We start from the raw sequence: 16,736 nt of genomic DNA on the forward strand, positions 1-16,736 counted from the left end.
GCTATGTGAGTCTCTAGAAAGCAGGGTCTACTAGATCCCTTGTTGCCCATATAGGGTTGAGGGTAAAAATGGGAGCATGGCCCGAACCTTCCTTCTGCAAGAAGCTTTAATCAGAGACTCCCAAGATGGGTGAGGAGAGTGGGTCCTGAGAGGCAATCATTTTGAAGAAGCATAGGGAGGAGGGGTAAGGAACCGTTTTTCTCCTGAGAGAACTGTCCCATGGATTCCCACTCTGAAGATTAACAAGTGGCAGTGAGCATCACTCACTCCATTTTCCTCCCCACCCCATCCCTTAGTCCCACCACATCCACCCATCTGGGTTGTGACCTTCTTCCAAGCACCAGACGCATCAAATGTGTCTATAACAGACATCACAGTGCCACATTATGCACAGGACTCAATGTTAACTTTCTTAGCCACCTTAGGATCCAACGCCCCTGAGGAGAACATCTCAGCAGGGAAATCATCCTGGCAGACTGACAGCAGAAGACAGGGAAGCAGCCCCAGAGGGCTGAGCCCAGACCATGTCTGCAATGGTGTAGGCCCTGACAAACACTGCTCTGTAAAGAGCAACCAAAGGGACAGAAGCAGGGGAGCGTCGAGAGCTGGGGGTGAGTTCCCAGCCCGCTGCCAGACAGAACTAAGAGGCAGTTGGGGCCATTCCTGCTTTTTGCCTCTGGAATCCCTCTCCCTAGGAGGCGCAGGGGAGTGGGGGCAGAGAGGAAGAGGACTATTGTATTCCAGAAGATTCTGAGCTCATGGCCGGCACATTATCGCAGCTGTGGGAATCAGCACCGGGCATTCCTGGGGAGAGTGAATATCCTCCCACATCAGCATGCACAGCTGAGCACAGAATTTGGCCCAGGTGGTTACTTTATACAGTTCAAATTCAGACCCATGCCTGGCTTTGCTGCAGTCAGAAAGTTACACCTCCCCTTTAACTCTGCATAGGATCTCAGGCTCTGCTACCTCTACCTCCTCTCTAGTGATCCTGAGCTTGATTGCCTTTACAGGCTGCCTCATGGGGTACTAACTGGAAACCAAACTGCACCTCATTTCTCAGCTTTGCCTTTGATGTCCATGCCTCACATTTCCACGCAGACAGTCTCTAAAATGCCAGGCAAGAGACACTTCTTCCTGGGCACGCTGCTGTCAGCGACAGTGACACAAATGGCTAGGACTGGAATTTCTGGGTCTAGTACTGGCAGGAGGTGCTGAGGGTGATATCTCTGCAGAGAGTGAGTGTGGAAACAACTCCCTTGTAGCATTAACAATCACAAAAAAAAATGGGAAATGGAAATGTTAATACTGCGATGAGTGTCAGAAGGGAAATCTGGTTAGCTTCAGCACTGAGATATTCAGTGGCTGCAGCTGGCCACAGGCTCAGGAACACCATCTTCATCAACATGTGCAATTTCAAATAGATTTGATAGCTGAAATCTGTCTCTTTCTACCCCCAAACACACTTGCTGTCTCTCTCCACATACACACTCTCTCTCTGCCTGTCCAGCTTCTCATGTTGGTGCTCATCACCATCACATCTGAGCACTTACAGCAGCCACAATACATCACTCTTCCCAGAAGGAGCTCAAAAATAGTGCTGATGAGCACACATAGGCACCACTCCCCAAGCTATGAAATGCAGCCATTCTGCATCAACATGCCATGACAGCATCAAGGAGGAAAAGTGGAAAATAACTTCTCCAAGCTAAGCCTCTGAGGAAAAGGAGAGAGACAGAATGTATAAACCATATTGGGATGTGGCCAGGAAGAGATAATATGGAGATATTGCTCCTTCTCTTGCAAAGGTGCCACAGCATTGTTAGCAGTTGCAAGTATGAAGGCCTTGAATTTGTGTCTCACCCAAAAGGTGTTCCCTCCAGCAGCACACTGCCACTAGTAGCACAATGAAGCACCACATCAGCGTTATCTCAGAGAGAATTCCACCCACTGAATCATGTATCGCTATTGTTTTCATCAGAAATCTCACATCCGAGTCGTGAATGGGTCCAACTCTGATGGGGCGTGGCTCTAGGTCTGTGAATTTCACATATTCACATATGCAAGATGAAGTCCTCCCCTGCCCTCACTGTAGCAAATACAAGGGGCATGCTAACATTTTCCTTTGAGACAGAATTACCATTTTCCATCACAATACAATTTGGTTTACTTTTACATTGTGTCCTTTATCTGCAGTATTGCAGAGTTGATCTGAGGACAAAGAGAAAGGGAGAGCTTTACAGAGAGATGAGGATGTGACAGTGTGGCTCAAAGGGATGAGAAGAAGAGCCAGACAGATGGGGCAGCAACACACAATGCCTCACTGGGCTGCTGCCTCTAGGGAATGGGTTGAATGTTTTATGCACAAGAACAACTTCAAAGGTTTGCAAAAAGAAAAGGAGTACTTGTGGCACCTTAGAGACTAACAAATTTATTTGAGCATAAGCTTGTTGCATCCGATGAAGTGAGCTGTAGCTCACGAAAGCTTACGCTCAAATAAATTTGTTAGTCTCTAAGGTGCCACAAGTACTCCTTTTCTTTTTGCGAATACAGACTAACACGGCAGCTACTCTGAAACCTGTCATTATTCGAAGGTTTGGTGTCATTGTTACTTCATAGAACTTATCTTCCAGTGCCAGATACACAAAGGCCTACAGTAGTGTATTTATTGGAGAGAATACTTATTCTTATCACTGAAAGCAGTCTTTTATAAGGACACTATCAGGTCAAATCTGACCCAAAATGTGTTCCTAAAACAAGTTTTTACAAAACCTAACACAAGTAGAAATAGGTCCATGGATTTTTTTCATCTTTAGTTTTAATGGAAATAGTTTAAAAAACAAATCAAGTAACCCTCCCTCTGAAGACTTTCAACCCAGACACTGCAGCATTGTTCTGTTGCACCAGAATCTGAAAGTGAAAGTGACAAGTCTAGTTTGTATGTCCCACCCTGAGGTTAATAATATAAACAAGTAAAATAGTATCAATAGCAAACTGTTTGCCATCCCCAAGTGTTTAAAAATCATGAATTGGGCCCCCCAAAATCCTGAGACTTGTTTAAAAACAAGTTTTTAAAAAAGAATAAAATGTGGGCTCTTCTTATATGCCTTCTGCTTTTTGAGCGCTTTGGGTTCACTTGATTTCATGTTTTCAAGCTTTTCTCCTTAACCACGAGCACTAGAAACTTCCTATGAGGAAAAAAAAAAAAGAAAGAGAAAGCTGAGCGTTTAACCCAATCCCAGGCTTTCAGCTTCTGCAGCTTTAAGAAACACCCCAAATGCCACAAGACTCATGACAGAATTGTGAGAGTAAGCAACACTGTGAAAACTAGGGAGATTTTAAACACCCGAGCAGTTTGAATAATCTAGGGTATTATTTGTGAGATGTGTTTTTATCAAGTATCCTGCTTTGAACATGAGATTGCTCCTGTACTGTCATATTTTATATTGAGCACCTTTGAACAGGTTTTCAGAGTAACTGCAAGGTTGTAGCTTGTAGCAGAGGCTCTCAGCACAGAGTATTATGGTCTCTGTGATTACGTTTAAGGAAAGATCCAATACACAAACGGTGAGGAGAAAGTAACAAGCAACACAAATACACGTAATTTATTTGTGATTGTTATAGGTTCTACATATGTTTTATTTAACCTTGGAAAATTCTCCTTCCTCAATCCAGTCCAGTAATTTGTCAGGTGAATAAAAATAGCCTTATTTGGTTCATCATTATTGTTATTATTATGCCTAAGTGTTCCACTTTAATAACAGATCCTATACAAATAAATAACACAAACACTCCTAGACAGTTCCCAATGTAAGATTTAAACAGTGCATGATAGATGAGTAAACAGGCAAATGAGGAGGACAAGGTTATGGTGGACACAGATGTGTTTGCATGAATTGCTCATAACAATGTTGCCAGTAGTCACAGGTGGCCACCACGCTAGCCAATGCCAGACCGTAGTAATTTATAGGCATCTTGGCAAAGGCTTACTTTAAGGAAGACAAACTGGCAGTTTTGTGAATGTTGACAACTAATTCTGAATGGCAGGGGCAACACACAACATAGTCTGTGAAAACTTACAGGGTCCTGGCTAGCCGTAACTGAAGCCAATGGCAAATCAAATTATTTCAATGGGAGCAGCAGGACTATATCTGCAGTCTGGGAATGTTCATTTCTATTCCAAAATTCTAAAGATTCAAGTTCTGCATTTAACTAGTCGTCTAAGCTACGGATTCTCCAAGTGTGCCATAGTATTACTCCACCAATGGGCCAGAGATGCAGGCCTCCCCAATTGAAATAAGGGAAAGACTCCCCACAACCTTAGCATCCCATGATGTGTTTAGAGCAGTGCTTGGGGGAAGAACATGCAGCCAATTCATTACGGTCCTTGTTTGAACTTTTAGAACTTGGCAAAAGCAGAACTGCTGAGTTAATGTTCAGTATTTGATATCCTACTTAACTAGCTGGGATATGATAAGGCTTTTCTTACCACTGCATTGCTATCTTGGGCACTGGACACTCAATCCCTCCTATTCTGTGCCTGTGACACATAACAGTGTAGTCTCCTGGGGGCTGTAATACTTTGATCTAATTTCAGTTCAGTAATTTAGTCTTGAATTTAGCAGGTACTGGGTGGCGTTGGTCACCTGTGATATCAACAGGTCTGACTAGATGATCTGATGACCCCTTCTGGCCTTAAGCTCTATGACCTTATACCTTCCATATACCTTGAGTGTAAATACATTTTTCTATTTCTCTCCTCCATTTGCTGTGGGTTTGCTCATGGCTCCTCAGGAAAGCCAGCATCCTCAGAGCCCATGATACACCGCTTCACAGAGGATGGTAAAGCCATGCCTATGTCCAATTGAGATTGATAAATTAGGTCATGCTGGAAGCTGACAAATTGGCAAATGAACTATTCCATTTGAATAATGTTAACTAGATGGATTAGAGAATGATAGATTATTTTCCATCTTCCCAGACTAAGTTTTGTTTTGTTTTATTCATTTGCTGGAGATGTTGTTTTTGTTTAGCTGCACTACGTGAATTATTCAGCTCAGGAGTACAAAACTAATGAAGGTAAAAATAAAGACATGATGCGTTTGTCAAACTTCAATCAGCACTCAACACAAGAGGTACATTTTAATCATCCTCGTTACTTTTATAGAGGCTGACAAGCTCACTGCACCTTATGCCCCCATCTTCCTTCAAAGCCTTCACCACTTTTTCCCCTTGACTAAGTTATTACTGCTATATTGGGATTCAAGTGTGCATAACACCATTAATTTATGTGACCCTGTACAAACACCTCCTTCAGCTCATGCGCATCCCCTTTCTGGGCTACCAACTGCTGCCATTTTAGCTGGCCAGCCGTAGGTGTTCTAGGAGTGATGGACCACATCACGAAACTCCCAGAGAAGCCTGAGTAAGGAGTTAGGGAGTAAGGACTCCAGGATTGAGGCGGTTAGTATATTTGTATGGATATCTCCATTGAATAAAAAAAGTCAAGAATGAAAAATTATCCATAAAAAATCATCTGACCTGGGTCCACAATGTTGCCATCATATGGTCACTGCATGGTGTCACTCATGGGCAGAGTTAAGGGTGTGGTAGTGTGTGTGAACTTTGTATTTCCATCATCTAAATGTCTGGATTGCTTTTAAATTTACCCTCAACTCCAGAATGGGATTAAGGCACAGCCATTATAGGCCCCACTCCCTGGAGTCATGTGATTACATCAGACCCTGGGTTTGTATTTTAAAGGGAGTCACTAGTTCTCATGGTTGAAAAGAAAATCCTGAAATCCTAAAAACATGCCCTGAGTGTAATCAGTTCAGGGGTATCTGCCTGAGTCTGCAGACTACCTGAAACTATAGCTCAGAAAGGCAAGAACTGTGCCACCCCAAATGACCGGCTGCCCTGCCAACACCTCCCCTGAAGAGGACTCTGTATGTGGCAGACCTTGCCCATGCCTGCCCATGTATCCTCCCAAGCAGTTACACTCCAGCTGCTGGGGTAAGTATTGAAGAGGTCCCCTCCTGCCACTCCTGTGGGTGAGGTGATTCTGTGCCATTTCCCCTGCTTCGGGGTGGGTGGGGGGGAGAAAGTGTATATTTGAGGATATGCTGTATTTTTCATATAGAACAAAAGTTGAATTCTTGCTTCAAGAGCAAAACTGCTCATTCTTAACACTCTGGCTGTGACCACCACCTCCATAACATACAATCTGCTATTTGTCCAGTGTCCATACTTTGGTGTCACAAGGTTCTGGCCCCTTAAGGGGAGTTGCTCCTCAGACCCACTTGTGACAAGTTTAGCTCTTCTCCCCAATGGGGAGGATGAATAACAATGAATGATGTCATGTGACAAATGGGTCAGGTGGCTGAATCAGGTCTAAGGTAGATAAGGAAGAGGCCTAGAGAGAAAAGGTGTGTGTTAGCAGATGTCTGCAAACACTGCAGAAAGTGAGTTCTCCTGCAAGGCCCTGCGTCAGCAGGAGAAAAGGCACAAAGAGAAAGGAGGCTGTTGAAGAAGGCAGACAAGACCTTGGGTCCTCTCCAGGACCAGAAGGCTTAGCTCTAGGCAAGGAGGTTGGGGAGTTACTGCTGGGAGAGCAGGAAGACAGATAGTCAAGAAGGAGGGGCTTCTCCCAGCTTGGGACTGGGGTGAAGACTCTATTGTTTGAGTTTTATTTTGAAAGACTGCAAGTATTAATAATTTGGACCCCACAAGGGGAATGCTTTGAATGTTTCAACTGTATGGAGTGACTAAAGTGCCCTGAACAGAAGGTGAAATTAAGGCAGGGCACCACAGAGCCATCCAAGGTCATGAGGGGGAGCTTGTATAGCAGGTGACCCAATTACACTTGGGATGAATGCCAATCTTGAGCTGATAGCACAGAGCTCTGGAACCTGGGATATGTTAACTTCTGAAGGACTGCAAACAGAATCTCTATGGAACTTTTGATCCTTCTAGAGTTTGCCGTCCTTCTAAAAGTGCAGCTCTCCCAGTCTTTCATGTTTATAAGAGCAGATATCCAAATAGGGACAAATCTTGGCCCCAGCTGGGTGTGTTAAGCCAAATATCTCAGCTCCCTCTCCACCTGCCCTCCCCTGCCCCATACACAGACTGAAGCAGAGAGATCTGGTTGGCAAAATTATTACCAAGCTTAGCTAAAATAACATGTGCACTTGAGCCTTTTCCTGTGAATTGCCAATTAGGAGCTGTCTTGCTAAATGGCTTAGTACAAACTTGTCATGTAAATTGAAGATCATACTGTAGAATCTGCACTTATGGATATCATGTGGATCTGTAACCCTTCCTGAAGGACTTTGGGTCTATAACCCACTGAATAGATCATACTCATCCTGCCAGGTAATTTCATTAACATTTGTATTAATCTTTATATAATAATGAAGCCAATTACAATTACAAACATATTTATCGTATAACTCAAAATTCAAATAATGATTAAAATATCGAACTGATTCCAAGTACCACACAGGCATGCTCACAACAAAATGGGAAGGGCTTCTATAAAGATGTTGCAATATATTCTACAGTGGTGAGGTAAAGAATCTGACTGGGCTTTCTCTATTCATTTTGTGATTTCAACAATCTCTATTGGATTAGAGAATAAAAGACCATTTATTGAGAAGATGGTAAACTGGACCCTATTTGCAAGGTTACCTAATACTTCACGTTATAACCTGTTTTCAATTGCTTTGAACTTTACCAAACTTTAATTAGTTGATCTGAAATTTTTCATGCTTAGGCAGATATATATTTTTTAATTTAACCTGAAATGTTTGAGCTGTTTTTGAGTTAAGGCTAGGAAAATTAGGTTGTTTTGCCACTGTAAACGTATTTTCCCAACTTTTTTTTTTTTCGGAACAGCTCTAGCACTGCAAGGGTTTGGAGCAGGAACTTGCAACTTGGCTGGGGGGTAGTGCTGAGGGTAGCAAAAAATTTTGCTGTTTTTCTGAAAATCCATCCAGATTTGGCCAAGTTATAAATTACAGAAAATCACCATTTGTACATGCGCAGTAGAACCTGTTAGAAGTCTGCTCCTAAAATCTCTGACCATTACACTGAGCATGTGCACAAGCCCCCCTAATCCTTTTGTATCTTTCTAAAGCAGCTCCACAGAACTGAACATTTGAATGGGACATAGACAAAATGACTTGCTTCTCCTTCCCCATCTAAATATCCTTTGGCCTAAGGGGTGACGCTCTGGGCTAGAAGACTGAGTTCCTGTCTCACTTCTCTTGACCACTGTTAATCATTTTGTGCACTTCACAACTCTGAATGTGGAGCAAGGCTTCATTCTCCTACCTGACAAATGAGGCAAATATAAAAGAGGCACTCTCTTTTACAGATGGAGTAACTGAGGGGCTCTACTAGCTCATTTCTGGTAGAAGTCAAAATAAAAGCAAGGTCCCTAACATGGCAGACCCAAATCTAAGCCCTGGTCTACACTAGGAGTTGAGGTCAAATTTAACAGTGTTAAATTGATTTAACCCTGCACCCGTCCACACGACGAAGCCCTTTTTTTCGACTTAAAGGGCTCTTAAAATCGATTTCTTTACTCCACCCCCGACAAGGGGATTAGCGCTGAAATCGGCCTTGCCGGGTCGAATTTGGGGTAGTGTGGACGCAATTCGATGGTATTGGCCTCCGGGAGCTATCCCAGAGTGCTCCATTGTGACCGCTCTGGACAGTACTCTCAACTCAGAATTACTGGCCAGGTAGACAGGAAAAGGCCCACGAACTTTTGAACCTCATTTCCTGTTTGGCCAGCGTGGCAAGCTGCAGGTGAGTGCAGAGCTCATCAGCAGAGGTGACCATGATGGAGTCCCAGAATTGCAAAAAAGCTCCAGCATGGATCAAACAGGAGATACGGGATCTGATTGCTGTATGGGGAGAGGAATCCATGCTATCAGAACTCCATTTCAGTTTTCGAAATGCCAAAACATTTGTCAAAATCTCCCAGGGCATGAAGGACAGAGGCCATAACAGGGACCCGAAGCAGTGCTGCATGAAACTTAAGGAGCTGAGGCAAGCCTACCAGAAAACCAGAGAGGCAAATGGCCACTCTGGGTCAGAGCCCCAAACATGCCACTTCTATGATTAGCTGCATGCCATTTTAGGGGGTTCAGCCACCACTACCCCAACTGTGTGCTTTGACTCCGTCAATGGAGAGGAAGGCAACACGGAAGCAGGTTTTGGGGACGAGGAAGATGATGAGGAGGAGGTTGTAGATAGCTCACAGCAAGCAAGCAGAGAAACTGGTTTTCCTGACAGCCAGGAACTGTTTCTCACCCTGGACCTGGAGCCAGTACCCCCCAAACCCACCCAAGGCTGCCTTCTGGACCTGCCAGGCAGAGAAGGGACTCTGGTAAGTGTACCTTTTTAAATAGTATATATGGTTTAAAAGCAAGCGTGTTTAATGATTAATTTGCCCTGGCATTCACAGTCAGTACAGCTACTGGAAAAGTCTGTTAACGTGTCTGGGGATGGAGCGGAAATCCTCCAGGGACATCTCCATAAAGCTCTCTTGGATGTACTCCCAAAGCCTTTGCAAAAGGTTTCTGGGGAAGGCAGCCTTATTCCGTCCACCATGGTAGGATACTTTACCACGCCAGGCCAGTAGCACTTAGTCGGGAATCATTGCAGAACGAAGCATTGCAGCGTATGTTTGCTGGCGTTCAAACATCATTCTTTATCTCTCTGTGTTATCCTCAGGAGAGTGATATCATTCATGGTCACCTGGTTGAAATAGGGTGCTTTTCTTAAGGGGACATTCAGAGGTGCCCGCTCCTGCTGGGCTGTTTGCCTGTGGCTGAACAGAAAGGTTCCCCGCTGTTAGCCACGTGGTGGGGGGAGGGGGAAGGGTTAGCCACACAATGGGGGGAGGCAAAATGCAACCTTGGTTTACCGTGAAAGAGTGTACCCATTGTTCTATAAAATGTGTCTTTTTAAATACCACTGTCCCTTTTTTTTCTCCACCAGCTGCATGTGTTTCAAGGATCACAAGATCTTCTCCTTCCCAGAGGCTAGCGAAGATTAGAAGGCGAAAAAAATGCACTCGCAATGAAATGTTCTCTGACCTCATGCTGTCCTCCCACACTGACAGAGCCCAGATGAATGTGTGGAGGCAGACAATGTCAGAGTGCAGGAAAGCACAAAATGACTGGGAGGAGAGGTGGCGGGCTGAAGAGAGTAAGTGGCGGGCTGAAGCTGAAAGGTGGCGGCAGCGTGATGAGAGGAGACAGGATTCAATGCTGAGGCTGCTGGAGGATCAAACTAACATGCTCCAGTGTATGGCTGAGCTGCGGAAAGGCAGCTGGAGCACAGACCGCTGCTACAGCCCCTGTGTAACCAACCGCCCTCCTCCCCAAGTTACATAGCCTCCTCACCCAGACGCCCAAAAACGCGGTGGGGAGGCCTCCGGCCACCCAGCCACTCTACCTCAGAGGATTGCCCAAGCAACAGAAGGCTGGCATTCAATAAGTTTTAAAGTGTTGTGTGGCCTTGTCCTTCCCTCCTCCACCACCCCATCCGGTGCTTCCCTCCTCCACCACCCCTTCCAGGCTACCTTGGCAGTTATCCCCCTATTTATGTGATGAATTAATAAAGAATGCATGAATGTGAAGCAACAATGACTTTATTGCCTCTGCAAGCAGTGATCGAAGGGGGGAGGGGAGGGTGGTTAGCTTACAGGGAAGTAGTGTGAACCAAGAGTCGGGGGCGGTTCATCAAGGAGAAACAAACAGAACTTTCACACCGTAGCCTGGCCAGACATGAAACTGGTTTTCAAAGCTTCTCTGATGCGCACCACGCCCTTCTGTGCTCTTCTAACCACCCTGGTGTCTGGCTGCATATACGCAGTGGCCAGGTGATTTGCCTCAACCTCCCACCCCACAATAAGCATCTCCCCCTTACTCTCACAGATATTGTGGAGCGCACAGCAAGCAGTAATAACAATGGGAATATTGGTTTCGCTGTGGTCTAGGTGAGTCAGTAAACTGTGCCAGTGTGCGTTTAAATGTCCAAATGCACATTCTACCACCATTCTGCGCTTGCTCAGCCGGCAGCTGAACAGCTCCTGACTACTGTCCAGGCTGCCTGTGTATGGCTTCATGAGCCATGGCATTAAGGGGTAGGCTGGGTCCCCAAGGATAACTATAGGCATTTCAACATCCACAACGGTTATTTTCTGGTCTGGGAAGAAAGTCCTTTCCTGCAGCTTTTGAAACAGACCAGAGTTCCTGAAGATGGGAGAGTTGTAATCTGTGTGTTTGCCTGGACACTAGTTTGAACCCAGGTTCACAGGGTCTCTAGATTGCATCCTTGGCCACTACGCCACAACGGTGCACTGAACCATCAGCCATAGAATCACAGAATCATAGCACTGGGTCCTCGAGAGGTCATCAAGTCCAGTCCCCTGCACTCATGGGAGGACTAAGTAGTATCTAGACCATCCCTGACAAATGTTTGTCTAACCTGCTCTTAAAAATCTCCAATGATGGAGATTCCACAACCTCCCTAGGCAATTTATTACAGTGCTTAACCATCCTGACAGTTGCAAAGTTTTTCCTAGTGTCCAACCTCAACCGCCCTTCCTGCAATTTAAGCCCATTGTTTCTTGTTCTATCGTCAGAAGTTAACGAGAACAATTTTTCTCCCTCCTCCTTGTAACAACTTTTTATGTACTTGAAAACTGTCATCATGTCTCCCCTCAATCTTCTCTTCTCCAGACTAAACAAATCCCTTTTTTTCAATCTTCCCTCAGATTATATTTTCTTGACCTTTCATCATTTTTGTTGCTCTCCTCTGGTCTTTCTCCAATTAGTCCACATCTTTCCTGAAAGGTGATGCCCAGAACTGGACACAATTCTCTAGTTGAGACCATATCAGTGCAGAGTAGAGCAGAAGAATTGCTTCTCATAACTTGCTTACATCCTGCTAATACATCCCAGAATGAGGTTTGCTTTTTTTGCAACAGAATTACACGGTTCAGTCTTATTTAGCTTGTGATCCACTATGACCCCCAGATCCCTTTCCGCAGTACTACTTCCTAGGCAGTCATTTCCCATTTTTATGTGTTGAACTGATTGTTGATTCCTAAGTGGAATACTTTGCATTTGTCCTTATTTTCTCTTGTGCGCTGAATTGCATCCTATTTACTTCAGACCATTTCTCCAGTTTGTCCAGATCATTTTGAATTTTAATCCTATCCTCTCACTTGCAACCCCTCTCAGCTTGGAATCATCTACAAACTTTAAAAGTGTACTCTCTACGCAATTTTCTAAATCATTAATGAAGATATTGAACAGAACCGGACCCAAAACTGATCCCTGTGGGACAACACTCAATATGCCCTTCCAGCTTGAATGTGAACCACTAATAACTACTCTGTTGGGACAGTTTTCCAACCAGTTATGCATCCAACTTATAGTAGCTCCACCTAGATTGTATTTCTCTAGCTTGTTTATGAGGAGGTCATGAGAGACAGTATCAAAAGCCTTACTAAAGTAAAGATATACAACATCTACCACTTCCCACCCCCACCCCCAGCCTCAAGACTTGTTATCCTGTCGAAAAAAGCTCTCAGGTTGGTTTGACATGATTTATTCTTGACAAATCCATGCTGACTGTTACTTATCACCTTATTATCATCTAGGTGTCTGCAAATTGATTACTTAATTATTTGCTCCAATATCTTTCCAGGTATTGAAGTTAAGCTGACTGGTCTGTAATTCCCCAGGTCCTCCTTATTTCCCTTTTTATAGATTGGCACTATATTTTCTCTTTTCCAGTCCTCTGGAATCTCTGTCTTCCATAACTTTTCTAAGATAATCACTACTGGCTCAGATATCTGCTCAGTCAGCTCCTTGAGTATTCTAGGATGTATTTTATTAAGCCCTGGTGACTTGAAGACATCTAACTTGCCTAAGTAATTTTTTAACTTATTCTTTCCCTATTTTAGCTTCTGATCCTACCTCATTTTCACTGGCATTCAGTTAGACGTCCAATCACTGCTAACCTTTCTGGTGAAAACTGAAACAAAAAAGTCATTTAGCACTTATGCCATTTCCACATTTTCTGCTAGTTTCCCCAACCCCTCATTGAGTAATGGGCCTACCCTGTCCTTGGTCTTTCTCTTGCTTCTAATGTATTTGCAGAATGTTTTCTTGTTACCTTTACATCTCTGGCTAGTTTAATCTCAGTTTGTGCCTTGGCCTTTTAATTTTGTCCCTACATACTTATTTGTTTATATTTATCCTTTGTAATTTGACCTAGTTTCCACTTTTTGTAGGACTCTTTGAGTTTCAGATCACTGATGATTTCCTGGTTAGCCAGACAATGACCATCCTTCCGATCTTGCCATACTTCCTATCTTTCCTGTGCAGTGGGATAATTTGCTCTCGTGCCCTTAATAATGGTTCTTTGAAAAACTGCCAACTCCCTTGAACTGTTTTTCCCCTTAACCTTGCTTCCCATAAGATCTTACCTAACAACTCCCTGGGTTTCCTAAAGTTTGCCTTCTTGAAATCCGTTGTCTTTATCTTGCTGTTTTCCCTCCTACCATTCCTTAGAATCATGAACTCTATCATTTCATGATCACTTTCACCCAAGCTGCCTTCCACTCCCATATTCTCAACCAGTTCTTTCCTATTTGTCCAAATCAAATCTAGAACAGCCTCTCCCTTAGTCGCTTTTTTCCACCTTCTGAAATAAAGAAAATTGTCTCCAATACATTCCAAGAACTTGTTGGATAATCTGTGCCCTGCAGTGTTATTGTCCCAACAAACTCGGGGTAACTGAAGTTCCTCATCACCACCAAGTCCTGTGCTTTGGTAGATTTTGTTAGTTCTTTAAAAAAAAAGCCTCATCCACCTCTTCTTCTAATTAGGTGATCTGTAGTAGACTCTTATTATGACATCACCCTTGTTTTTTTTTACCCCTCTTATCCTTACCAGAGACTTTCAACAAGTCTGTCTCCTCTTTCCAGCTTAACCTCATTCCGAATGTATACACATCTTTGATATATAAGGCAACACCTCCTCCCTACCTTTCCCTCCTGAGCAAACTGTACCCTTCTATAACAATATTCCAGTCAGGTGTATTATCCCACCAAGTTTTTGTGATGTTAACTATGTCATAGTTGTGTTTAGTAACTAGCATTTCAAGTTTTTCCTGCTTATTCCCCATACTTCTCGCATTAGTATACAGACATCTAAGATACTGAAATGATTTCCCCCCCCCGCCATGTTTTCTTTGGTCTTTCCCTTATCCCTGCTATAACAGCCCATGCTCCCCCCAGATTCCGACCCTTCTCCCAGGTCTCCATGTTTTTGACTTACCTATGGGCTTTTGTTACCTGCCCCCATTGAACCTAGTTTAAAGCCCTCCTCACTAAGTTAACCAGTCTGTGTCTGTAACTGGGTCAGCACCCGAACTCTTGCTAGCGCCCCCTTTCTCTGGCCGACAATGTCTGTATACACAGTTCTTTTTCACAGTGTGGCACCCACCTCTCATGGGTGGTCCCCTTTTTCTTGGTTGGGTGTGAGCCTATTTTTGTTTTTTGGTCATACATCGAGTGCTGCGCCCCCCAGCCAATGTTCTTTTGGCAGATCTTCAGCAGCTCAGCCTTGCAGCCGAGCTGCACACACTGTCCCTCATTCCGGGGTACACAGTCCAAGTTCTTCTCATGGCCCTGGTATGGGGCCATAGCTCTAAGGCTTCTCCCAGAGGAACTCCCTTCTTCAGCCAACCAGCCAGGGCCCATTTCAGTACCCGGAGCTGGTGGTTTTTCAGCTGGCCTCCCTGGGCTCAGTTCTCAACCAGACCAGTGGGGCACAACTTGGCACCCTTGCTGGCCTTGCCAGGTCCTGTGCTCAATCCCCCTGGGCTTCAGTCAGCCCACACTGACCTTTCCACGGTCCTGCTACTCTTCCCGACAGCCAGGCAATAGGTCTTCAGCAGCCTTCCCTGGGCTTCAGTCCTGTCTGCAGTGAGCTGTCCATGGTCCTGCTGCTCTTCCAGCCAGTCATTCGGTCTTCACTCCTCAAACTCCGAGCTCTGCTGCTTGTCTTATATAGGGCCTTTCTGGCTCCTGATTGGTTTCTCCAGCAGCCTCTTTTATTGGCTACTCCTCTGCAGCCCCTGTAAGCTGCCTGGAGGACATTTCACTGCTTTTATTTTGGGGCGGGGTGAGGCAGGGCCATGAGGCCTCCAGCAGGGGGCCTCTGGACCTTGTCAACCCTCCCACAGTATCCAAATATGCTCTTCGCCTTCCTTAATAGGTGGACCCCGTATCTGCTTAGCAGTCTTCTTCCTGGAACAGCATCCCATGGTCAAGGAAGCCAAAGCTCTCCTGGCGACACCATCCTTGCTGCCAGGCATTCACCTCCCAGATGCATCTGTCTCTGTCTGGGCCCCTACTCTAACATCCTGACCAACACAGAACAAAACCTTAATGCAAAAGGCCCGCAGCTGCTATACCCCCAAACCCCTGATTGGCCAGACAGACAGCATTCTCACAGGTTACCTGAACTATACAAAGACTCCAACAAGAAGTGGAAGCTGTCTGAGAAACACGCTGTTCCCACTGGTTGCTGCCTAGACCATCTTGTCTTGCTGCGTTGCCTGACCTGACTTTTCATCTTGCCTCCCTAATCCACTGACTCAGCCCCTTGGATTGGATCTTCCAGCTACTGACCCCTGCAAGAACTCTGAGTGTTGCTCCGACCCTGAATTCCTCTGATACCAACTGGCCTCCTGGTTAACAGACTATCTGCAGACACTTGACTACTGCTCTGGACTGCCCTCTGGCCCACCTTGGCCACCAGGCATTACAGTTTGCTCAGATGAGTTTGGTCTCCTTCTAGGCATGGAATCCACAGAAGCCCCAGGGTACGCTTAGCCTCCAGGAGTAGAACACTTGCCTATATGTGGAAAACCAAGCCTTTCAGGCCACAGTGGATCAGTTTTGGGTGGAAAACTGCACTCTGAGGGAACAGATCACAGAACTACAAGTGGGAAGGTCTTTTGAGGCCCCACGGCCTACACTGACCTTCAGGACCCAAACCCACGGTACTTTTAACAAAACTCTGTGATGGATATGTCTTGGAATGAGCCAGCCCAGCTACACCAATTTCATCTTGGTCTCATTGAGGAAATAAAAGACAAGCTTGCCTGCATGGAGCCTCCTGCGGATCAAGATGCATTTAATGAGCTGTGCCTCCGAAGCAACACCTGATTTAGTGAGCAGTGACATGAGAGGAAATGGATTCCATCCCACATCCAGGCACTGCCCACATCCCTTGTAAAAGGCTCCCTCCCCCACGCAGGTGAATACAACATAGGCCTGACTGGACCCTTCCAAACGGGAATGCCAACCGCATGTGAACTTATATTTTTATTGTGCTGGCACAAGCCACGTGGTGTCTGTCTGTCCTAACAAGTCCCTGAACTGCATGATTCTGGGAAATGACCATGCCCAGTCTTGTTAAGGGGGTCAAACCTGGGCAACACCGGGAAAACTCCACAAAGCTTCCTCCAGCAATCTATTCCAGGTACCTGGCCTGACATCTTGAAAATATCCCACACCTACCACTGTACAGCTCCAGAATTCTGGACAGGTACATCCCACCAAGAAGGCCATGATTGACTCTCGGGCTGGCAATAACTTCATGGGCGCTACCATGCCTCACATACCTGGCCTACCA

The 16,736-nt window shown here is 45.1% G+C and overlaps 1 protein-coding gene across 5 annotated transcripts in view; it reads right to left on the reverse strand.

Annotated features, from left to right (window-relative positions):
* Positions 1-16,736, reverse strand: part of DNAH9 (dynein axonemal heavy chain 9) — a 402,978-nt gene that overhangs the window by 66,683 nt on the left and 319,559 nt on the right. The window lies entirely within an intron of this gene.

This window comes from Dermochelys coriacea, chromosome 14 (genome assembly GCF_009764565.3).
Source record: "Dermochelys coriacea isolate rDerCor1 chromosome 14, rDerCor1.pri.v4, whole genome shotgun sequence".
NCBI lineage: Eukaryota > Metazoa > Chordata > Testudines > Dermochelyidae > Dermochelys > Dermochelys coriacea.